This window comes from Rousettus aegyptiacus, unplaced genomic scaffold (assembly GCF_014176215.1).
Source record: "Rousettus aegyptiacus isolate mRouAeg1 unplaced genomic scaffold, mRouAeg1.p scaffold_m13_p_4, whole genome shotgun sequence".
Taxonomy (NCBI): domain Eukaryota; kingdom Metazoa; phylum Chordata; class Mammalia; order Chiroptera; family Pteropodidae; genus Rousettus; species Rousettus aegyptiacus.
This window is the reverse complement of record NW_023416307.1, coordinates 139,199,993-139,226,330: the sequence shown is the minus strand read 5'-3', so window position 1 is coordinate 139,226,330 and position 26,338 is coordinate 139,199,993. Positions and strand designations below refer to the sequence as shown.

The following is a 26,338-nucleotide window of genomic DNA, read 5'->3' as shown; positions in this document are numbered from 1 at the left end:
CATTGATTTTTTTCCCCCCTCTGATTACTATTTCAGTGATCAGAGTATATTAGGTACTTGTTTGCTTGCAATGTGTTTTATTAATGCTCTGTATCTGACACCCAATTTGGAAATCAATGCTTATTTCATCATTTTTCTCAGAGAGGTTCTATTATTTACAATCGATTTAACAAGAATGAAAGGCTTACCATTAACAAGACCCAGCTGCTGACATTTCACAGATGAATTATTGAATTTCAAAAAGTGAATTAACTTAACCATCGTCAAGACTGATGGTTTGATGATTTTTTGCGCCAAGTCTAATGTATTTATAATTAGAATGTCAAAACAATTGTGTTCCTGCTTTGCCCTCTTTCTCGATTCCTTCACACTATAGTATTTAAAAGTTTGTTTGTTTCATAGACCACCATTTCTCTGAGTTTAAAAGTGTGATCTAAAAAAATACCAAGTTTTGACTATTGAGATTCTGGCTTCAAATATGTCCAAGTAAATGTATATTTTTCACCTCTGAGCATCAAAGAACGGATTGCATAAAAAACAATGTAATTATTAGAAGTCAATATAACTATAAAGCACAATTTACTTTTGGAAAAATATCAATTAAAATGACTTCAGTTGCACTTTTTAAAAATCCAGATTCAATTGATGGCTCAAGTAAGTAGATTTGTAAAATCTAAGTTAAAAAAACAAACAAACCTGGAGTTGGTTTCTAGAGTTAGTTAATGTCATGGTTCCACATACTCAACTTCAACTCCTTTCGGTGCTGCCTTGGGTTCCAGAAATCACAATCAACCTCAACACCAGTTATCAAATGAGAAAATTATCTATTTTATATGTTTTTATAATAGGAAAACTCTGCTACTACCACTACCAGTGAAGACTCTCCCTTACGTTTAATTCTTCAGAATTCTGTATCATGTGCATTTGTAAACCAATCATTGGCCAGTGTTGGTTAAGCATATGACCATGATAAGGAGGGTAGAGTTTCTGAATAAATATGTATTCTGCCAAAGAGAGGACATAGAGAATGACATAAATATTTTCAACTAGATCTTTATCTTACAGGCAGGGGATAGTAAGATTTGTTCCTGGGAACTCTCATTAGCTCAAGAGGAACCACAAAATTCCTGGCATCAGGGGCTCTCCAACTAATGATACATGCAGATCATCTTACAACAGCAATTCTCAACCAGGTTGATTTTGTACCCTACACCTCACTCTGGCAATGTCTGTAGGTAGTTTTGGTTATCACATTTGGGGCGTACTAATGGCATTTAATAGGTAGAGGCCAAAGATATTGTTCAGTACATAGGACAGCCCCAGATAACAAAGAATTATCTGGCACCAAATGTCTGTAGTGCTGGCATTGAGCATTCTTGTTTTTAAGCAATTCTCACCATTGATATGACCCATTACCCCTTTAAGGCTCTGGTCAGCTTATTTCCCACTCTAAATAATGAGCAATCAACCAAGGCTTTTAGCAGATATCTGAGGAAAGCATTTAAAATGGAAAATAGAAGACAGTGAAGAGAAAATACAGAAAAAGCAACATAAAAGGAATAGGCCAGTCTATGGCCATGCTACCCTGAACAAGGTCGATCCTGTCTGTTCTCAGAAGCTAAGCAGGGTCGGGCCTGGTTAGCACTTGGATGGGAGACCACCTAGCAAGACCAGGTGCTATAGGTGTAAAAAATAAAAAAAAAAAGATAAAGGATTATAAGCTGACGAGGTCCTTGAAATCTGTGAGGTCAACCAAGGGTTGCCTCACCTAAAAAAAAAAAAAAAAAAAAAAGAAAGAAAGAAAGAAAGAAAGAAAATAGGCCAAGCAGGAAAAAGAAAATTTTGAAAACAAAATCCAACTGTGTGCTATTTATGAGGGACACACATAAAGCACAGAAAGGTTAAAACAGCGGGAAAAGAAATACCAGAAAACTACCCACACACAAAAAAATTGGTTTAGCTAAATTAATACAGATGAAAGAATCTAGGACAAAAGTTTGACATAGAGGACAATTACAAAAGAGACTTCATTTGCCAGGACAAATCAATTCCAAACACGTATGCAGCTAACAACATAGCCCTAAACACACTTATTTTGTGTCTTCCTTTACCGCTCTTATTTTGGAAGCTTGCACATATACTACTTTTATTTTTTCTTTATGTCAATAAGGATGGCGAAATGGGATTCTTTTTCTCTTCTGAAAATGAGAGAATTCTGTGTTGTAAAAATAGTAAATGATATACTTTGAAAATTATATAAGAAGGAAAATCTGAAAATGTCTTTAAAAGCTTATTAAAAAGTCCACATGCATGCTGAAGCCCTACAGATAGAGGCCCATTTCATTAGCAGGTTCTGGTTCTCAATTATCATTACATATAGGTCTCCTCCACCTACCACCACAGAGAGGAGATCTTCAATTTCCCTTCTGAGAGGTATAAGTCAGTCCCCCATTGTTCTTAGTGGAAGAACAAACCTTGAGGTCTTTTGCATACAGGTTTTCAATGAAATTCCTTTCCCTTTAGGATGATACATTAAATTAACCCTTGCTATATTTGCTATCTTGGTTGCAGTCTTGGGGTCTTATTAGATCAACATTTTCATAAGTGAACCTTGAAGATTTTGCAGAGGAAGCTGAAGTCATTATAATTGTTTCTTTTACAGACTTTTGGCAAATTCTCCTATTTTCAGCCATATCACTCCACTTTTTAAAGGTTCCCAAAACTTTCTATTCTTAAATGTTTCTAGCGTTTTATAAAGATTATGTGAATTTACATGTTAGCAAAAAGTAAAGTTACTTTCTTCGAAAAATAAAACACCAAATCATATACAATTTATATGACCAATTTCAGCAGGGAAATGTATCAAAACTTTTTAGAGTTTACAGATTTGTCCTTTGTTGAGAACTACATTTCAATAGTTTAAAGAGAGATGCTAAGAATCACTGTAGCTAAGGAATGCTTTCATTTAAATTGAAACAACTGTTTAAAAATTACACAGGTTTTTTACACAGTACACTAACCATTAAACATTCTTGCAACTCAGGGCACTGCTAATAAAAGTTAGGTAAAATATACATGATAGAATGAATTCATTTGCATTTAGTAGAGGCATATATTGTCATTCCAATTTGTACTATTAGCTCTCAGGCCTAAGTATTCTCATTAATATTCCAAGATAGCCCCAGGGTTAATAAAATGATACTTCTCTCACTACTTACTCTTTTATGATAAATTTATGTAAATTTTGCTTCTGAATATGCTCGTGCCTGAGAATGAGATTATATACTGTAATTCTTACACCAATCCATAGCAGTAAATACTTGATAGATAAAATACCACTGTCTAAATTCCACTTTTCTAATTGGCATCATGTCTCTGTATACAAGGCTATTCCATTTTCTAATCCAATGCTAAAAATTTTTTAGCAATTAACATATTGTGGATCATTAAAGATATATATTTTTAAAATTGCAATGGAATTAAGAAAACGCTTCAGGCTAAACAAAAATGATAATACCCCATATTAAAATATGTAGAATAAAGTAAAATCACTTGTTCGAGGAAAATATATAGCTATGAATTCTAGGGACAAAAAAAGGTTGATACTTAATGAGCTAATTGCCCAGAAAAAATAAATTAGCTCAAAGCATAAAAAAGTGCTAAGTAAAAACAAGAGCAGAAAATTATAAAAATTATTAAAATATACTGTAGATAGCATAGACAAAATCCTTTTGGTCCTCTAGAAAGAGGAAAAAAAGTATAATTTCGACAACATGAATAATCAAGAAAATAAAGGCCTATCTAAATACTTAGAATTAAAAAATATGACCATTGGTGGAGGGATTAAAAAGATAATTATGAACAATTAAATTTAAATTAACAAATTAATTTAGATAAAATTCACTTAAAAAGAATTGGAATATCTAAATGGTTCTAAAACCATTAATGAAATTGAATAAAAAGTATTTCCACAAGTAAAATGCCTGGTCTAGATTGTTTTACAAGCTAATCATTCATAAAAGAGGTAATACAAAACTTAGAAAGAGACAAAAATAATAATTAAATGTAGAATAAGATTTAAAAGCTCATGGGGTAAATTGGTTTGCTGTCTGTTTTTGTAAATAAAGTTTTATTGAAACACTGCTACATTAATTTTTTTTTTTCATTTTGTCTTTGCTATGATAACTTTCATGCCAGAATGGCAGAGTTCAATAGCTGTGACAGATACCATACTATCCTCAGAGCAAAAAAAAACTTTACATCTGGCTCTTATAAAGAAAGTTTGCTGACCCCTGACACAGAATGCTAGTGAAAAACAGCTGTGGAAAAAAGTAGAGCAGGGTACCTGAGTTTGAATGAGGGAATGGGTAAGGGATATGCATGGATGCGTACTTTATAACATTAAATAAGGTTGTCATAGAGAAGGTGAAATGTAAGCTAGGAGTTAAAGGAGATGAGGGTATTAGTTAAGTAAATACCTGTTTGGAAGAGCTAATGAAAAGCCTCAAGGCAGGAGTGTACCTTCTGTGTTTAGGCATGGCAAGGAGGCAGAGTGTAAGGCAGATAATGGGACTAGCAGAAGAGGTCAGAGAGGTAACATGTATGTTATGGAGAGATGGGGTAGAGTAGGTATATGTAGATCCTTGGAGGCCACTACAATTCTGGCTTTTACCTAAGTTAAATGGCAAACCACACTAGGACTTTGAAAAGACAAGAGTCATGACCTACCTTACTTTCTAAAAAGAACACTATGGGTATATTAGAAATTGTTTGTGGAGGGGCAAGGGTACAAAGCAGAGACCTGTTTGGGATGCAAGAGATGATGGTGGATCAGACCACGGTGATAGCAGTGGATGTGGTGAGAAGTGTGAAATTGTATACATTTTTCATAGGAAGAGCTAATAGTATTTCTTGACTCATTAGAAATGAGGTATGAATGAAAGAAGCATAAAATTATTCTAAGGATTTGGTCTGACCATTTCAAGAAATAAATTCACCAATAATAAAATGTGAGAAGCCATATGGAGCGGATGGTAGGTGTCAGGGAGAGAGGCCAGGAGGTCAGTTTTGACTTGTTTAATTTGAGCTATCTTCCAGGCATCCAAGTAGAGGCACTAAGTCACAGTCAAATATCCAAATCTGGTGTTTGGAAGAGAGGACTTGTCAGGAGATATAAATTTGGAGATGTAGGCGTAAAAACATGGAGATCATCAAGAAAATAGTGTTGGTAAAGGACAGAAGTCCAAGAACTGAGCCCTAGGACACTTTCAAACATATAGAGATCACAAAGAAGAAGAAGAACTAGCAAGGAACCTGAAGTGGAATAAGGGGGACACCTGGAAGTGAGGGGAAGTCCTAAAAGCCAAATGAGAAAAGAGTATCAAAAAGAGGAAATGAGCACCTTGGAGGCTAGGACGTAAAATAAGATGAAAGGTAAAAATTGACCATTTGGTTCATCAAAAGATTTAAAGAGGAAACTATATTATTGTCTGAGTAGATATAAAAAGACAAAATAAAAATTAGCTACCATAGTAAAAAAATCATAGAAAAGGAAGACTGTAAGTGAATTCCTTTAACCTAATATGGGGTTCCTATACAAAAAATTTCAAGCTCACTGGTTAAAAATATTCCCTCAAACATTAGGAACAAGATAGGATTGGTCACCATCACAAGATCTATTAAAAGTTGTATTAGAGATTTTAATTAGTGCAGTAAGATATACTCATCCACCCTACCCACCTGCTCCAACATACACATATGGGGCAAAAAAAAGAAACACAGATAATATAATCTCAAAAGGCATCAAATACTAAAATTAATGAGTTTCTAAATTTTTCTGGATATAAAGTCAGTTATATTTATATGCTATGAATAAGAAGAAAATGTAATTTTTAAAAATAGTCATTAAAATATTTAAAATATATCTATAATAATTCAAACAGAATTTGTTACTTCTATACAGAAGAAAATATATTAAAATATATATATTAAAAAGTCAAATAAATGAGAGTGTTATTTATGAATTATATCTGCACCTAGATTGATCCATATGAACTATTCTAATCAAAATCTCCAGAGTTTTTCATGAAACTTGATAAGCTGCTTCTGAAAATCATTAGAAAAAGCAAAGCAAAGGAGAAACCAAAACATTCCCAAAGTAGTACAAGGTAGGAGGCTTAACCTATCAGAAAATCAAGATTTAGTATAAAAAATAGGAATTAAGCAAAACAGTATTGATATAAACTTCTAAACAAGACAGAACTAAAAGCCCAGAAAGACACACACAGACACCAAAATTTTATTTATGACAGATAGTATATCACAGAGATAAGAACAGATTATCAAATAAACAGTGTTGGAGTAAGTGTTTTCCATATTTGGAAAAAAATTGATCCCTATCTCACACCAGTTACAGAAATCAATTCCAAATGAATGATATCAAAGGAAAAACTAAGATGTTTATAAGAAAATAAAAGTACTTTTATTTTCTCGAGATAGGGCATAAAAGAAAATTAGAATGCATTAAAATTAATAAGCTTTGTTTGTCAAAAGACTCCACAAAGATAATAACATATACTTCAAACTGGGAGTATATATTTTCAAAACTTACTATTAATAAGGAACTAATTTTTAGGATATATAAGAACTTTTAGAAATCAATGGAAAAATATCACAGATGCTTTGTAAAAAATTAAACACATAATGTTCATAGAAGATGAAGAGATGGATGATCTTATCAGTAAATTAGGTAAATGCCAACTGTTTTCCAAACAAGTGTGGAAAAATAAAGAAGTTTAGCAATACAAAGTGATGGTGAACATATAAAACATCCATAATATTCATATATGCTATGTATTACTCCAACATACATAAAAATGACAGAAGCATAAACAAGGAAATAATTAACACAAAACTCAGGAGAGTGCTAAGACTCCATTAGGAAAAGACATAGAAAAAGTAAAAAGGTACCAGAGGGTTCAAAGGTAATGACAACATTCTGATTCTTAAATTGGGTGTGGAATATTGGGGTTCTGTTTTATTCATTATATATTTCACTATTTGATTATCAATCATTCTGGCATTTGTTAATATATTACTTTATTGCTGATTATATTGTATATTTCATTATTTTGTCATTGATTATATTTATTTTTATTTCTATAATGCAATAAAGAGGTATTTATTTATATTTACTATTCTATTATTTCCAAGTAGTTAATTGATTAATTTAATATCTTTTATGCGTATTTTCCCTTATATATTGTTATGATACTATAAATTACTCTGAAAAATTAAACAATAGAAATTTAATCTACAAGGCAGAATGAAAACCTTAGATAAAACTCTTCATTATCTCAAAGCAATTAAAGAACAAATGACCCTTATGCAATAAGAATACAAAGATGGAATGCAATATTTTCAAACACCATAAGGCAACAGAAAGAGATGAAAATTTAGCTAGCCTAGCTCAGAAAAGAATAGCAGTAAAAAACAAAAGTGTTACAGAAATGAAATTACACTAAATCGACCAGACAAGCTTGTTGATTTTTTCCAATAATTTGAAAAAAACAGCCTAGGAGAAACTAAGTAAATAAAATTAAGATGCTAAATTGGAGAAAGAGATTATTGATGTCTAAGTTACATCAAGGTTATACAAAAAGGAGGAACTGAAAGAACTATTCAAAGAAACTTTTTTTCTGAAATAATGGGAAGTCTGAATCAACAAATGAAAAGAGTATAATGAATTGTGGGGCTGGAGGAAGGTATAGAATAAATAATCAACACATGAAAAGAGTATAATGAATTGTGGGGCTGGAGGAAGGTATAGAATGAATAATCAACACTAGGGCATATCTTGGTAAAGTCACCAGGTTCAAAGACAAAATAAAAATAGGTGGACAACTACAGAGATGAATAAAAAGACAAATTTATTCTGGGTTGGCAATTTAATACTGAAATGATAAAAATTCTCCCTGAACTATAATTGTAATTAAAATTTGATTCAAATTTTCAAATGAGAAAAATAAAATAGGAAGGTATGTATAACCAGGAAACAACAAAAAGAATGAGACTGACTTAATTATTAAAGCTTATTATAAAGTAATAATAATTAATAAATCAACAGATGCATCTATGGAACCAAATACAGAAACCAAATGTAGACACGAATGACAAACTATCTCATAGAAGCAGGCTTATTAGAGGAGGATTTTTAAAATTATAGAATTTTTATACCAGAAAAGAAGCAGTAAAATGAGTATGTTAACATACTCTGATAGCAGCGTAAATTTGTCTACCTTATCTGAAAAGTGTTTTACCAATATAAATAAAGCTCCCTTTTGATGTAGTAATCTAGTAATTTCATTTCTAGAAAGCCATTCTAAAGGAATAATCAGTATAAATACAAATATTATATTTGTTGTTGACTTATAAAATACAATTACAAATGTTTCAATGTCTATTAAAAGGAAGTTAATATAGGCTACCATACATCTATATAAAGAACTGTATGCAGACAATTTTTAAAATCACAATTTCAAAGAATATTTAATGACAGAAAATATGTTTTTGCTTAGAGAACTGTCAACTTACAGTATGATTCTAATTTAGAGGAGGGAATACATTAATATGCATGTATACATTTTTAAAAGCTGGAATGTTATGTGAGTAATTTATTTTCTCCTTCATACTTTTTCTCTATTTCGAAAATTTTTAACATTGAGAATAATTAATCAAAATAAAATAAGCATTAAACTCAACTTTCTAAGGCCATAAAGCATTTTAGCTGGTTTAAGCAAATTTGATATGTGTGCAACAGCTATATATTCTAAACTCTAAATATGTACTCCGTGCTGATATTTTTTCAATGTATCAAAATACTGCACACAAATGACAAAATTGTTCAGATTTACAAATCAACAACTTAAACAATATTATGAAAAAAGCTTGCATATGCAAGCTTAATTGCAATTAGTAAATTTAATTGCACATTTAAAGTAAGACTTTTAAACATCTACATAAATGAAGAAGAGACTATTCCCTATTAAGAATTATTCAGATTTCCTTGGACGAAAGGGAGATATAACATGAAAAATTGATTTATTGCTTCACAAAAATAGAAAGGAAAGTAGCCACAAAGGGAGTTAACATATAAAGTATTTTGACAATGATTTATTTTTTAAAGCCCTATCAGCTTTATAAATGTGTTAAATACTAAGTAATCGGGCATCATTTGTTACAAATGTGTTTCTGAAGTATCTTCTATTCTTGTTGTGTATTAAGTGAATTGTTTTGATCTCAAAACCTAGATTTTCCACATCCCACATGTACAACAAGCATTTTATACTGTTTTATTGAATCAACACTGAAAGGATTCAATTTTGAGTGCTAACATGGCCTAGGAAAATTATCGTAATTTGATAGTTCTTACAACATTGATATCAAGCCCCATTTTCTCTGCAGCCCATCCCGAGATATGGAAATGCATTTTCTTCAATAAGGATGAATAGTCTCAAACGTTGACCCCTGTAATCTTATAGTGAGTACTTTTATGTCAATGAGGAATCCTTATTTGTCACTTGACTTGGAAATCTCCTTGGTGGTCAATTTGATATAAACGGCAGTCAATGAAATTTCTCAGACTTCTACCCAATTCCTTTTTGTCATTTTGTAGATTTTTCTTAAAATCATTTCCAAATTTGAATTTTCAACCTAATGGACCACTAAAAACCTGGCAGGACTTGAGCACTAAGAGGGCAGAGGAGTGAAAATAACCCTGTCGTCTCATTCTGAGTTGCCTGAACATTGAGCCAGCTCCCCCTTTTGCACCTAAAGTCAGATTCCAATGGGACCAATGGCCTATCCTCATCATGGTAATGCTCTTTTCAGCCCAAAGGAGGGATAAGCAATTTCCCATGGATTTTAAAGTGTCCAGGTATTTAGTAGCTGGCTTTCCAAGACAACTCTATGAATAGCTGCTACACCAAAATTCGGTCTGCCCAATGCCAAGTTTGTCTGATTATTCTCTTCTGAGAACGTTGCTCCCTCAAGCTTTCCCTGAAAAAAGAAACATAAATCCACACTGTGAGGCCAGCAGACAACTGTGACCCAGCAGCATATCTTGGTGGGTAAGGAGAGGCTCGGAGACCCCCAATTCCCTTCTCTTACAGATGATCCTGGCTTTGTAAGGTTTTCCTTTCCCCACAAAGCCTACCTCTTAAACCATGCTGTGTGACATTGTGGAACTCATCTTGTCACCTGGTACACAAGAGGAGGCGGCTTACGAGGGCCTTGCCTGGCTTTACACTAAGTCGCTAGTTAGTTTTCCTATATGTTAGTTTGATGATTTATGAGGTATCTGTGCTAAAGCAGGATTTTAAGAGATGAACAGAAGTCTAGAGTGGAGTGGATTTAAGAAGTGGGCTTGAGGATTGGAAAAGTGAGTCATTCAAAGAAAAAGTTCATACAAAGGCCAAAAGGAATGAAACAGTTTGTTGAGTACCTGGACTTACGAGTAATTTAATATTAATAAAATGTAAAGTAGGAGAAGTTTAGTAGAAGATGAAATGAGGACTAGGTGGGATGAGGTGTGAAGGAACTTGAACATCAGCCCAGGACTTAGACATCATCCTGGGCACCACTGTTCCTCGGATTGGAGTCTGAGGCTAAAGACCTAAAAGCCACCCAGAATCCCTGTGGAATTGAGGGCCAATGTTTTTCTTTTGATTGCGTGGATGACAAGATATACTATCAAGAAATAGTTTTCATTCATATGTGGAATGTAAAACAAAAAGCAACGAATGAAGAAACAAAACAAAGAAAACAACAAACAGATACAGACAACGGAATAGTTGTTACCAGAGGGAAGGGATGGGGAGGAGGACAAAGAGGAACGAGGGGTCAAATATATGGTGACGGAGGGAGACTTGGCGTCAGGTAGTGAGCATGCGACAGTATACAGATGCTGTATTACGAAGTTATACACCTGAAATTTATAGAATGTTATTAACCAACATTATTCCAATAAACTTAATAATAAAAATAGAAACAGTTTAATAAAGGGAAAAGAGGTCAACTTAATATTTTTACAGCACACTGAGGTGAAAGATCACCATACAATAGTGTAAAAATGAAGGCTTAACAAGAGTTTGAAAAAGAAAAATGCATTAACAGATATAAGGTGCTTCAGGATAAACAGTTGGGTCATATTCCCAAGAACCTCACTGCAACAAACAGATACCAATTCATGTTGTAAAAGGATTTAATGTTCAGTAAAATATTCATCATCATCCGTCACATCAATTCAATGTTAATTTAGATGTTATTAGTATTGAGTATTCTTTGTATTCACTTTGGATTTATTTTATAGCTGTGTAGGAACTATTAGCACAGGAGAGTATATCTAAGTTTATAATTATAAATATTAAGATAATACTATAACAAAAGAAAATTAGCACAGGGCATGCGTTGGGGGAAGGGCTATGAGGAGACTCAGTAAAGCAGGGGCTCTGGAGCCAGACTGCTGGGGTTCAAGTTCTGATTCTACTACCTTCATGCTGCCTGGCTTCATCACTGAATCTTAGTTTACTCATCTGGAAAATGGGGATAATAAAAGCTCCTACCACAGTTGGTTCACTGGGAAGACTCAAGGAGTTAAGCCTGTAAACGGCTTGGCACAAAATAAAAATAGCTCATGCTCATAATATTGCTGTCTCTTTTTCCTTCGATTGGAATCCATAACTTGTTCATGTTGATAAAACATACCTGTAGGTAAAGGAAGACCCTGAGAACTTGTCATATTACAGACAGAAATAGATAGACATAATATATATCTGAAAAATCTTTTCAGTAAATAGATTTGATGGAGAAGAGAGATCTCAACATGTTTCAGAGTTAGAGAGGAATGACAGTGTGATTGAAGACATTGTTACAGTCTGTTCAAAGGGTGGTTCCTGGACCAGCTCTGCCTAGGAACTTGCTGGAAATATGATTTCTCAGGTCTCTACACCAAAAACTCAGTGGTAGCACCCAGAAATGTATTTTCACGAGCCCTTTAAATAATTTTGGTGTTCTGGACTAGGAGTTGAGAAACTCCTGCCAAGGGTCAGAGAGTTAATATTTTAGGTTTTGCAGGCCACAGGCCACATGGTCCCCCTTTGAAATACATTTAAAAAATAAACGCAGTTGTATTTCAATGAATCATCACTTACAAAACCATGTAGAGGTTGGATTTGCCAACTGGTCATAGTTTGAGGACCCCTGCCCCAGCGTGCTGATGACAGCAGCTGAAATTGGTGATAAAGAAGGAACAAGGCTGAAGTGTAAACTAAGTCTAGGTTTGAGATGATGAGTTTGAGGTAGAAATGGCCAATTTTCAGTTGAATTAGCTGTTACTAGAGTTTGAAGGAAACAGTAGGGCTAAAGGTGCAGGTTTGATAGGCAAAATGACACTAATTTAAAAGGTGGGTGCAAAAGACACTACCCATGATGCACATGGAACATGAGCAAGGCAGATGGCCATAGATGAAATCCAGAGGACACCAATATTGACAGCGAAGAAAGAGAAAACACCAGAAATTGTGGGCTCGATGTCGGAGGAGGAGAGAATGTGGCTATGATCAGTTTCAGGCCCTGCAGTATCACAAGCAATGAGCAGTGGCCGTCCTGTCTGTAGTCAGGACTTCACCAGTGACTGCTCACTCGCAGTTAAGTGTGGGGGTGGAATGGATGTATTCGAACTGACAGCAGTCAAAAGGAAAGAGGGGTGCAGAAGTTGATAAAACTTCTACCTTTCTGAGTAAGGGCAAAAAAATATATTTATAATAAGAGGTGGACTGAAGAGAACAGAAGAGGAGTAATATTGAAGGATTGAGGTCCCTGAGAAATTTTAAAAAGGGAAGTAGGGCGTAGGACTAGCCCTAAGCATGAGGAAGCACGCCCCTTCCCCACATACCAGCAAGAGTAGAGACACAGAAGTTTCAGGAAGGGCAAGAAGTGCAGCTTCTTTATCTTTAGTAACTTTAATTTTATCAACAAAGTAAGGTTCGACTATCAAATAAGATTAGAAAGAGTTTAGGTTGGGGACATGAGAAAAGTGGAGAAAATAATAAAGCAGCATTCTTTAAAAAATAAGTCAAACTTCTCACCAATTCAGAGTGTATTTCCCCCCACGATTAGTGGAAATGAGTGGTGTTCTCTAATTACACTGGATTTATGAACAGGCGAGGCATACAAAAGGCTTTATTCCCTATTCTCTGTTTTGGCATTCACTTCCTGACGCTCTCCTTCACCTAATCCAAGTTACGCCAACGTGATCTTTGACTTCCCATGGAGAAGTGTTCATTTTAACTGTCAGGCAAATGATATTACTCTCTGTTGGCCCATCATGCTAAATGACCATTAAACCATTACACTTAAGAACTGCCTCTCAAGATAGAGATTCCAAGTGCTTCACAGGGTATCACCGTTTAACTCTCAGCATTTTATAGACAGGGAAATATCATCGCTAAACCCATGTGAACTCTTCTGGTATAAACAAAACATCTGCAGCTGCTTAGTTCCCTTGGTTGGTTCATCCATGAAGTGCAATGACCAAAATCTTGGGTGGAACCCTTGTAAAGCTCAGTTAGAAGGGCTTTGTTTACGAGCCATTAATCTGCAGCCCCAGTTAGATGCGATGCCTCCCAAAAGGAAGCTCTGATTCAGACAGTGGCCATCACCCCACCAATCAGCGTCCTCTCTCCTCATGCCTCAACATGGCCCCTCCACGTTCACCAGGCCCTTCTCCTTTCTGGCCATCCTGCCTCCTTGCCTTTCCCCAAGTTCCTCTTTCCACTGCGATTTTTCTGTTCCCCTCCAATCCCTCAAAGTTTGCCTCAATTCCCCTGAAGTCCCAGTATTTTTCTCAACTGATTCCAGCCTTCACGAGTGTCTATGTAGCAGAATGATGGCTCTTGAAAGCTATATTTTATAATTTTGTTTACAATTATATTCATTTTGATACTCGAAGCTGCTCAAAGGCAGGTAATGCAAGTATTGTACTATATCATGTAAAAAGATCTTTTTTTTTTTTTTATTCCAAGTGTAATACTTCCTAACTGGGTAATCTTGGTCAATGCACCTAATCTCTATGGACATTCATTTTGCATTTGAAAAATGAAAAGTCATACAACTGTAATTCTCCGCCTTACATTTTTAATCACTTCAGTCTTTAGTAGCACTCAATACACTTGATGACTGATAGACTCCTATGAATAAACACAAATCTATAACCAGAGTAAAAAATAAAATACCACACATACATCCCCCCTCCACCCAACCCTTATGGGCAATGCGAGTCACCAGAAATAGTTGTTCTTCTCCTTTATTTCTCTTATTTTTAGCTGTACCATATATAGGTAGTAGTGTCAATTCTGAAATATTTGCTTATATTTTTAAAAGTGTTCAACTGACAACCATCTCTAGGCCACAATTTCAAAAAAGCGATCTCAGCGAGAAGTTTGTTGTTGGTCAACAGGACAGGTGATTGAAGGAGCCGCAAATATCTTTCCTTTTTGTAAGGCCGTATCAACTGTTCTCAAACTGTGATGTAGCAATTCCTGGCAGGAGCCCTATAGGACATCCATGAAGTCAAAACTAATCTCGTAATGATATATCACTTGACTTTTTCACTCTCATGCTCACATATGTGCACAGTGCAGTTTTCCAGAGCTCATCATGAAACGTGATATCACCACAGCTTGAATGCAGAAGCAGATATGCAAATTCTGGTAAGCCAGACACTATAGAAACTTACAAAAATGTGGGAAAATGCTATGCTTCTCACTAGTCTCTTTGCTTTGGAAGAATTATTTTTCATAAAAATGTCATTTATATTAACATGTAAAAGGCTTATTATTTAAAATAAAACAATAAGCAAATTTCTCAGGTCAAATTGCTACCGTGGCAAATATTAATAGCTATACCCCACATATGAAAGGTCTTTGAGGTCCTCGATGACTTTTAAGTGTATGAAAGAGTCCTTATACTAACACATTTGGTAACTGCTTCTCTACGTCAGTAAGAATGTTAGATAAATATTTCCCACTTGTGAGAAATAAGTTTAACTCTATCCTCGCTAAGATGTATGAAAAGCACACTCACAGCAGAATATGACCAATTAGCTTTTTGCATTTTCTCCCAAGCATGGCAGTAAGGTCCACATGATGTCATTGCCTCTGTTTGCAAAGCTGCCCCCACCAAAGGCTCCAGACTATGAGTTAGGTAGAGCAAGGTGTAGGGAGGGAAAATGCTCATACTAGTACCTCTGCTCTGTGAGATCAGTTCAGGAATGGCGCCCCTACACTCATCCCTTATAATACCATGTATGTTAGTTTGCTAAGGCTGTCATAACGAAATGCCACAGAGTGGGTGACTTAAAGAGATTTAATTCTCACAGTTCTAGAGGCTAGACAATCAAGGTATTGGAAGTTTGGGTTTCTCCTGAGGCCTTTCTCCTTGACTTGCAAATAGCTTTCTCCTTACTGTGCCCTTACGTGGCCTTTTCTCTGTGCTAGAGCATCCTTGGTATCTCCGTCTTCTTATAAGGACACCAATCCTATTGGATCAAGACCCCACTCTATTGGCCTCATTTAACTTAATCACTTCTTTGAAGACCCTGTCTTCATATACAGTCACCTAAATTAAGGCCCACCCATAACGCCCTCATTTAGCTTTTCCTGTTTAAAAGCCCTATCTTCGATATGGTCATATTCTGAGGTACTGGAGGGCTGGGTCTTCAACGATTGAATTTTGGAGGAATGCAATGCAGTCCATAACACCATGGTAGGAAAATCATGCTCTTCTACCTCCTGATTTCTAAAGGCTCATCTACCTTACTATACACTGTACTAAGTCAAGTGTATGTAGGAAACACTTTGAGTTCACATAGCTCAAGTTCCTCGTTTTACTAGTCAGATATAGAGAAGTAAAGTAATTTATCTAAGGCCACACAACATATTACTAGCTAATACAAAGAAGTTATGCTTTTAATTTCTAAATATAGTCTTATTCTCAACATATTTAGGGAGGACATTATTTAGAAAAAGTCTATGATAATTTTAAGGGAATATTATTTAAGGACTGCTTGCAATTATTTCTTTTAAAAAATTTCTTAAAATTATCATGCTCCAACTTATTTCTGTATGTATTTAGGTGTGTGGAGAGAATAAGGGGTGGGGGTGGGGTACACGGGTTTGTTTGTTTCTTGTATTTGGGTTTGCCTACACTGAGGCATACTTATGTTCAAACAAGCCTTGCCAAGTATTTGAAATAAAACCATTTAAACACAAAAAAGCAATAAACAAAATACAAAGAAACTTCCACTATATAACCTGTTGAAAACCACCTGCCAAGCTTCCAACTCCCTCAAGTCCTGCTATCCAGTTAAAGAGCTAAAAGAAGGCTAAGAGAAGGTGGAAGCAGGTGGAGGGGCCCTGGGTGGGAGGTGGAATGACTCAGATGCAAGAGGTTTGTTCCTAGATCACACAGCATCAAGATGCCCGCAGTTTCTTCGATATTTAATAGTCCTTCTTTCTCCCACAATGCACAGCTGATGCTATGTTATCTGACCCTGTGAGGCACCAACTGCCCTCACGTGGGCCCAGTTCTCTTTAAGAAACCATCACTATAACATGAGCATGATATAAAGTCTCAGCAATGTTAATGCATACAAGCTAGATGGAGATTTTCAGAGAACTTGCCTTGTTTTATTAATCTAATGCAGGGGCTAGCAAACTACAACTTGCAAGCCAAATCCAGTACTATTTTTATTCCTAGCCTTTTAGTGAGGAGAAAAAAAATTCATGACATGTAAAATTACACCCTTCATATTTCAGTGTCCATAAATAAAGTTTTATTGGAACACATCATAGTCATTCCTTTATATATTGTATAAAGCTGGTTTACTGCTGCAATGGCAGAATAGAGTAATTATGACAGAAACTGTATGGCTTACAAAGCACAAAACATTTACTATCTGATCCTTAACAGAAACGTTTGCAAACATCTGATCTAAACTCCTGAATATCACACCCCCAACACAGAGCATGTAAGGCACACGTTTCAGATGTTAACATCTGCATATTTCACTCTGAGAAACCTCAACGATTTAGCAAAACATACCTACAACAGCTGAATTTAGGATTTTTCAGGACATGCTAAACCAGAAAGATTTAGAATTCTAGACTTCATTTCGAATTGCCAGAATACAGTGGTTTGAGACCAAAATCCTCTCAAGTGAGAGAACTGTTTAACTTGTTTAACTTGTAAGTGGGGACCGTAACAGGATGGCTAAAGTTATGCTAACTATTACACTGGCACAAGAGTTGAGATATGAACTTTTTTCTTACATCACAAAGCTCTAAGACAAAATCCCGCCCCATCCCATCCATCCATCCTCACTTTATCAGTAGCAGCTCACTTCCCCACCCCAAACAGATTCAAACTGTCCAACCCCCAAAACTACCTTGTTTCGGGAGATAGATACTTAGCTACAAAGCAGGGCAGCCACATCAATCCCTTTCTCTGAACTCTTCCTGGCAAGAAACTAGCGCCACCATGGACCCAACTGATTAACTGGAATAAATATTCTGACATCCAGATGGGGCCATTTACAAATGGAATTGCTCAAGATAGCTTCTAATAAGAGTATCAAGAGCTTAAAAGGAGCAAATCTAAACATACCTCCTGTCTGCAGGTCCGGAGAACAATTCTCTAGATGAGAAGGATGGGCGACAGTCTCTTTATGGTGATACTCATGATCCTGTAATAGACGTATATTCAGTTAGCTGTCTTAAACAGCACAATGTATAAAAATAAATTTGTAGTGAATTTGATTATTCAGAGTCTTTGCCTGCTTCTTCACAATATCTCCTTCCATGATGTGCCATGTTTATTCTTCTTACAATGAGAAGGAACCACCAAGCTCCTTTGTTAATTCTTGAACCAACCTGGAACATTGCTGAAGCTGTGACCATCAAGAGGTAGAAAACCAAGTGATAGAGTGAACCCTCTTTTTGCTAAGCTTTGTATTAATGTGGCTCAGGTGTGAGCTATGGTACTTTAAATGCAAAAGAACTCACAAAGATGACATACATTAATTATAATGGTGCATCTACCACTGGGAAGAGCCTTTGACCCAATAGCAAATTGAAAACAGATTCGATAGAAGTTCTGCTATAATTCAGACCATGAAGATTTAAAGAAAAAAAAGATATGTTGTGATCTTCTAGGTTTTTTCTTTTATATATATATATATGATAAAATACATCCTAGGGTCTTCTGAGAAATATCTCTAATTAGTGCCTCAACCATCTTGGGAAATATGACAAGGGCTTCTAATTCCAGTTTTCCACCACAAATAAATTCTTATCTTCTGAATTGTCTTTTACTCAGAGCGTATAATTCAGTTTTCTTAATTTCTGTCTTTTAGAGAAGCTGAATAACTCATCTCCAATATTCTTTTAGATTGAGGTTTAATGATCACAACTGGATATTCTTGAATTCGATTACATTAGTCCAAAGAGAAGCAACTAGGGTTCTCAAATTTAACAAATAAAAATACAGAACATCCAGTGAAATTTGAATTTTAGATAAACAACAAATATACTTTTACCATAATTGTGTCCCATATATAAGGATGTCCTAAATAGCGCATGGAATATCTGCATATGAAAAATGTATCTGTTGATTATCTGAAATTCATATCTATCTGGGCATCCCGTACTTTCTCTGACAAATATAGGAGCAACTTTAATTCAAAATGCTTCTTGCTGAACAAGTAGTGGGAAAAGTATTTGGTGACTATGTTTTGCCTAATTTTGGAAAGTAAAAGTTCTTAAAAGCTCTGAAAAAGACCAAAATACCTTTAATCCTCAGTTCAATCTATGTGCTAGCTACATGTTGTGTGAGCCCACAATGAGAGGTTATCAAAAGTAATGATAGTCCAGTTATGATACAAAATAAACTGCAACATCCTTGATTTTTTAGCTTCCTTAAATTGCTAGTGTAGATATCTTACTGATTAGTGTAACTAATTTATGATACATACAATGTATAAGTGAAGTAACTAACAAAAACTGTTTGGGTACTTTCGGTTCCACTCTTGGCCATTAGCATGAACTATCGGGCACAGCTCAGAAACTAAATAATGAGAATGCATTTTCTCTTCAGCTTTGGTGTATCTTCTCTAGCAAATAAATCAGTTTAAAACTCATCTTGACACTCTCTCACCCTGCCATTTCAATGTGTAGGGGGAAAAAAAGAAAGGGATTCAAACCGACTAATCCAATTGCTTTCTCAAGATAGTCTTAAGTATTGCCTTAGACTATGTCTGACCTCTTGAACTCACAGGGGGGAAATTAAGGCAGAAAAACCTAGCAGTTCCAATTGTCACAGCTTCAAGAATTGGTAAAATTTAATCTCTGAGCCTCCCTAAGGCAAATAAGGTTGAGCAAAATAACCGAAGAATAACATGTTGAAGAACGGTTTATTTTTAAAGACTGAAAATGGCCCAAATACCAAACATTTAGGACAGAAGGAGCTACCGAATTTCAAGGTTATCATATTAAGCTACCAAAGCATAATGACATAGGGAACTCATCAGGGAGATGTGAGTTGAATACAATGCAAAAACAAACAAACAACAAACTTAGAAAATTAAGTACAAGGAATCTTTTACCTTGGATGGCTTTAGCCAATCTAAGGATATCATGGTAAACCTAACAATTTGTCTACCTCAGAGTCACTTTCATTACACAGAAAGTGGATCTATTTTTTAATATTATTGATTGGCTTGAGCAAATCAAAAAAGAATTAGTCCTCTGAATAGTCTTCTGAATGTTCGGCTCAGGAAGCCTTTCCATGAAGTTACAAGCTCCTCAGTATAACCCCCTGAGCAGGCCATGGAAGGCCTAAAACCTGGCCTCTCCTTGAGAAGGCCTTGGACTCTCGTTTAATTTTTATACCTGAAAAAGTCTATTGCTAGGGCATTTCAAACAATTAAATAGAAACCAGGATACAAATATATGAGAAGAATGAAAATTCTCAAAATGGTGTTCGTATTCAAGAATTACTTGGAGAAACGTTATAAATGCAGATTATCAGTATCACAGAAATTCTGATATGCAGGTCTAAATTTCTCTGGGTTTTATTTTGTCTGTTTACAATGCACATAATATTTACTGATTATGTACTATTGGCAATGTAATATGTTAAGCAATGAAAGTTTAGAAAAATAAATTATACTATTCCCTCTTAAAAGTTTACCATCATTAGAGCGTTTTATTTCTCAGAACAGACCTATAGGGGACAAGTATTAATCCTGCTTTACAGAAGAGAAAGTGGGGTCCAAAAAGACTGCAGAATATAGTAAAAGACACATAGCCAGTACATACAGAAATCAAGTCCAAAAACAGGTAAGTTCTTTCATTCATTCATGATCATTCTCGACTCTTTCCAACTGCTTTCCTCTCAGACCCCTCCACTCTGTCGTCCTGGGCTGCTTAATGTTCTCTGAACCTACTAGATACAATCTTGTCCCAGGACCTTTACTTTTTCTTTTCTCTATGCCTAAAACGTTATTCTCCATTATCTCTTGACTCACTCCTTCAGTCTTTGATCACATATCACCTTCTCAGTGAGATCTTCAAAGACCACATTATTAAAAATTCACAACCCTCCCCTCCCTGGAGCACACTGTCTTCCTTTCCTGTCTTCTCTAGTCCTCCAAAGTGTGAAGTTTAATGGAGAAAGTAAAGACATCTCATCTTACAGATCTATGTGTAGCACACTAATCATTCGGAGTGATTTACACATGTTTATATACATTTAATCATTTCTTGCCTGTCTCTCCTGCTAGGACAATGGCTCTCAAACCGTAGCACTATCAGAATCACTGGAATGACTTGTTAAAACACAGATTCCACATTCCTGTCCCCAGAGATTTGACTTAGGTAATGTTAAAGGTGCTGGTCAGCAGACCATTTTGAAAAGCCTTGCCCTAGGGCAACTGTTTTTATCTGGGACGATTTTGTTCCCCAGGGAACAGTTCACAGTATACTTCAGAGTATCTGGAGATATTTTTTTTGCTGTCACAACTGGGGTTAAGGAGCTACTTGGCATCTCTGGAAGTAGAAGCCAGGAATGCAACTAAAGATCCTACAATGCACAGGACAGCCCCCCACAACAAAGAATTATCCAGCCCAAAATGTCAGTAATGCAGAGGTTGAAAAACTCTGCCCTAGAAGAACACTTCTCAAACATTATCATGCATCAACAACTAGAGGGCTTGTTAACATTTGCATCATCAGAGTGCATCCCTAAAGTTTCTGATTTATTGAGTAGGTTCATTGTGAGGCCTGGAAATTTACACTTCTACTAAATATCCAAACAAAGGAGATGCTGTTGGCCCAAGGCCTCTGCTTGGAGAATTAAGTAGAGTAAATACTCCATAAAGCAGGGATCCTTGTCTCGTTTACTTACTGTTGCCCCAGCAACAGAGCATGGCATAGTATGGCCACTCAAGTTTCCAATTTTTAAATAACAGATCCCTCTCCCCATCCCCATAAGGTGATTCTGACACCAATGATCCTTGCATGACACACAGGGAAAAAAAAGAGTTGTTTTTGTTGTTGTCGTTGTGGCCCCTTCTATTCCTGTTGACTTTTCAGTTCATTTACCACCAACCAACAAGTCTTATGAGAATTCATGCATTAGCTCAGATATCCTATCTGCAGGGGTGGGGGGGGGGTGCGAGGGAGAATATACTCAGATTACGTCTCCACTGTAAGGTGTAAGATCCCTACCAAAAAAAGAAAATGTCAAAGGCAAGTACCTACATCTTCTATTTATTTATGATAGAACTGCCCTACGAACTACCTGTCAAGCAATTTCTGTTTTCAAAAAGGCCAGAGAATTAACACACACAATCAAGTGCACGTACATGTGCACGTGCACACACGCACACTTAGTTCTTAAATCTGATGCTTAAATGAGGTCCATAGCATTTTAATACAGTGAGATTTGGTGTGTCTTCTTGAATGTACTTGTGCTTCCATAACCACATATATGGCAGTTCTAAGATAGTATCGTCCAGGTGCTGCCAATTATCTCTCCTTACATCATTTTCTGGGGAATATTAAATTCAGTTCCTTTCATCCTGTGCCCAAGGCCAACGATGAAGCGGTTGATCTCCATAATTCAAACATGTCTGATATCTTAGATTAAATTGCCTGTTTAAGACAGGGATTTAATGAAGAACTGGTGAATGAAAAGTTTAATGGCTAAAGTGAAGACACTCCATCTTACAAATCTCTTTTTACTCATGTAGAATCATCAGCCAGTGTTATTGATTTACATTTACTGACTGGGCTTTCTATTGTTTTCAGATGTTGTATCCCTAGCTGGTGCCTGCAGGCCATTAGTTTTAGGGCTGTCCTGAAAAACACAGCCTTCCCTACGAATTGAGAATGCTGAAGTATTCGTGATAGGGTAGAGAATCCAACACGTTTCAGGAAGTGAAAAAATATTTCGCTGATTGTCTGCCTCTTATAGCAATGAGAATCTACAGAGAAATCATCAGAATCTTAAAAAAATAAACATGGTCCACTCCATAGAAAAACCACATTACTGAGTTATATTTACATGCTGTGGAATTCACCTATGTAAGTGTATGATGTAATGATTTTTGGTAAACTTACAGAATTGTACAGCTATCAGTACTATATAATTTTAGAACATTTTCATTATCCCAAAGAAAAACATTGAGCTCATTTTTAGTTAACAACTATCAGCCCCAGTCAACACTAATCTACTCTCTGTCTCTATAGATTGGCCTTTTATGGAAATTCCATCTAAATGGAATCATACAGCATGTGGTCTTCTGAGTCTGACATCTTTCACTCAGTCTTTTTTTGAGGTTCATCCATGCTGTAGCAAGTATCGGTATTTAATTCCTTTTTATTGCAAAAACAGTATATGTATTGTATAAATATATTACAATTTGTTTATCCATTCACGAGTCCACTGATATTTATTTTGTTTTGGCTATGCTGCTATGAACATTTGTGTACAAGCCTTTATGTAGACTTATTTTCATTTCTCTTGGGTAGATTCCTAGAAGTAGAATTTCTGGGTCATGTGGTAAATCTATGTTTAACATTTTAAGAAAATGCCAAACTGTTTTCCAAAGTGGCTTTACATTATTACAATTCCACCAGCAATGTATGTGGGTTCCAGTTTCTCCATATCTTCTCCAATGCTTGTTATTGCCTATCTCTTCTACTATAGCCATACATGGTTTACTCTAAATGTTGAAATAAGAGTGACTTCAAATTTATATTTGTACTACAAATATAAAAATGCACCTAACATTCATTGAGGGTCTACACTGTATAAAGTTCTTTAAATATGTTATTGTTAACCCATTTTTAACTCAATGCGATATTTATTATTCATAGTTTACAAATAAAGAAATAAGACTCAGAAAGGTTAAACATTTACCCATGGAATTCCAGCAAGTAGGTGGCAGGATCTGAATTCAACACCAAATGCGTGTGGCACAAAACTTAAATATAAAAGTTATTTATGCAGAAGACAAAACGTATTTAAAATACAAGCATGGCCTTTATCTTAGTAATCATGGCCAAGACACTTCTGTTAATGTCATCAAAAGGAAGAATCGACAAACAGTAAATTCGATTGTTTTGAATATCTACAGATTTTTCTTTGTAGAAACTATACTGAAGTTCTAGAGAATAATTTCACTTTGAAATTTTCTCTTCAAATGACAAATCCCATAGTTGTAATTTTGATTCAGGATTTAACTAGCAAGATATTTATGACAATCAAAACTCAAAGGAAACATATTTCATAGCAATGAAATTGCTGAATGGTTTTTATTAACTGTACTGAATCATTTGCTACTATCTAAAGACATGAATTCTGACAACTGCTGTTCATGTCTGAGTGCTCAAAAAACATTTATTGTCAGGTTCTGGCATTCTGTCTGTGATTGAAGAATATTGATGCTTCATCTGCCTTGCATTCTATTACAAACAGGCTGTTGGCAGAATGGTGGTGGCCAGTTGTCAGTGGATGGAACTGCTTTAGCTCAAAATCTGAAACTCACTCTTCTCTGGCCGTATCTCTTGACCTACCCATTCTTCTTCCACCAAACATGACTCCATCTGATCTGTTCATTGTCATTCGAAAGAGCATTCTACTCCCTCAAAGTTTTGCTCTTTTCTGCCTTGGAGATACTCTAAACACTGACTAGAAATGCTCTAAATTTCAGAAGTGGTACCTACCTTTATTCCCTTAGGATTCAAAATTTATCTGTTTGACCAAGATGGTTTGCTAACGAATATTCATTTCACTGTTTTATTTTAGACTACCTAGTGACATAGATTGTTGTTACTCCACAGAGTGGCAAAATCAGCCTTCATGGGAACTTGTTAAAAATGCAGAATTTATGCCTGGTTCTTGATCTACTGATCAGAATCTGCATTTTAACAATCTAACAATATCCCCAGGTGTTCCCTATGTGCTAGATCTTTAACTTCAGCTAGCATGGACTACCAGGTCTAACCACCAGACTAAGAACCTCACATCACCCAGCTGAAAATCTACCCTTACCAGGAATCACAGCAAGGGACATTTATCATCCAGGAAGCACTCCTCTCTGCATAGGTTTCTTCTCTCTGACTCCACACATACTACAGCCACTCTCTTAAACAACAACACAAATCTCTTGACCTTGTTATCCTTATGAGGAAGAATGAGCTGTTATTCACATTTATCTGCTTCCATTCCCTGTAGGAGTATTAAACAGCCCTATCCCATTAAACCCAGATTTGCTTATATGACTTGCATTGTCCAATGAAATGTAAGCAAAAGTAATATGCATCATTTTTAAGCAGAAGCTTTAAGTGTCAGTTGATGGCTTGTCCTCTCTCTTCCTCCTCCACCCTTTCTTTCTCTTTCTCTCCCCATTATCACAAGGATGGCAATGACCCAGATGGAGGAGAATCTGTCGACTCGAGTCCAGAGAGAAGATAACAAAGAACAGAATCAAGGTGACCTAGGCAGGAAAAGTAGATTTACTATTGAAAGCCCCAGAGACTGGAGGTCTATTTGTTACAGCAGACTTTACTAAAAGCTGACTGATGATATATATCTTGAATCACTATCATTTTTCTCTTTTTCAATTAAGTAAAAAATAGGAAAAAAAACATATTTAGAGAGAGGAGTTTTATTTAGAGGTACACTTACATCTGAATTCTCTATTAGGTTGTCCCCTTCTCTGCCAACTCTACCATTATATTTTTAATTACTATTCTTCTAATTTTTAGATTCCTCCAAATTTACACTACAATTTTTAGTTCTTTACAGTAGGGATCATCAAATTTATTCTGTAAATGTCCAGACAGTAAACATTTTGGGTTTTGCAGGCCGTGCTACTGAGCTCTGCTGTGGTAGCATGAAAGCATCCTTAGAAACTACATTAATGAATGGGTGTGGCTGGGCTCCAGTAGGGCTTTCTTGGTCTAAGGTTTAAAATTTGGGGGTTATTCTTAATTTGTTCCACACTCTAAATCACTCCAAACTAAGCCAGGGATTAAGAACTCACAGAACACAGAATTTCACCAGAAAATAGACATCTTTCAACCCTATAATTTTATAGGTAAAAAAATCTGTGGGAAAAATGTATGGATGTCTTTAATTTACTTTGAAATGAATAAAAAATAATAAGATAAATAAGTAAAGGAATAGATAGATTAGATAGATAGATAATAAAGTAAGGATAGTAAAATGTTGATTGTGGAATATGGATAGTGACTATGTGGCTATTTGCTGTTAAATTCTTTTAATTTCTATTTGAAACTTTTTATAACAAGATGTTAAATTCTTTTAAAGTTTCTATTTGAAACTTTTTATAACAAGGTGTTGGAGAATAAAGTGTGCAAAAACTGAAGTCTATATGTCTTAGACATAATCAATTGATTTGTGAAGTGCAAATTTGTAAAGTGCCCATGGAAATTATTATTAGAGTTTGAAAAATTGATTAAAGTAAGGCTTGAGACACCAGCTCAAATCCTTTCATATTCATTCAGTAAGTACTTTTTAACCCCTTAATATATTCTAGGCACTAAAACACCTTGTTAAAATTAAAAACAAAACAAAACAAAACAAAATAAAAACAGATGTGGAACTTGCAGCCTAATGGAGGACAAAAACTAGTCAACCGTTGGTGGTTTTGAAATTTTCTGTACCATTAGACACTTAATGTTCACCATGTTAT

The 26,338-nt window shown here is 35.4% G+C and overlaps 1 protein-coding gene across 1 annotated transcript in view; it reads right to left on the bottom strand.

Annotated features, from left to right (window-relative positions):
* The window catches only part of RARB (retinoic acid receptor beta), a 647,500-nt gene that overhangs the window by 602,251 nt on the left and 18,911 nt on the right, over positions 1-26,338 (bottom strand). The window contains exon 2 of the mRNA XM_016124866.2: positions 17,722-17,800. The gene's annotated coding sequence lies outside the window, so the exon portion shown is untranslated. The remainder of the gene's footprint in view (positions 1-17,721; positions 17,801-26,338) is intronic.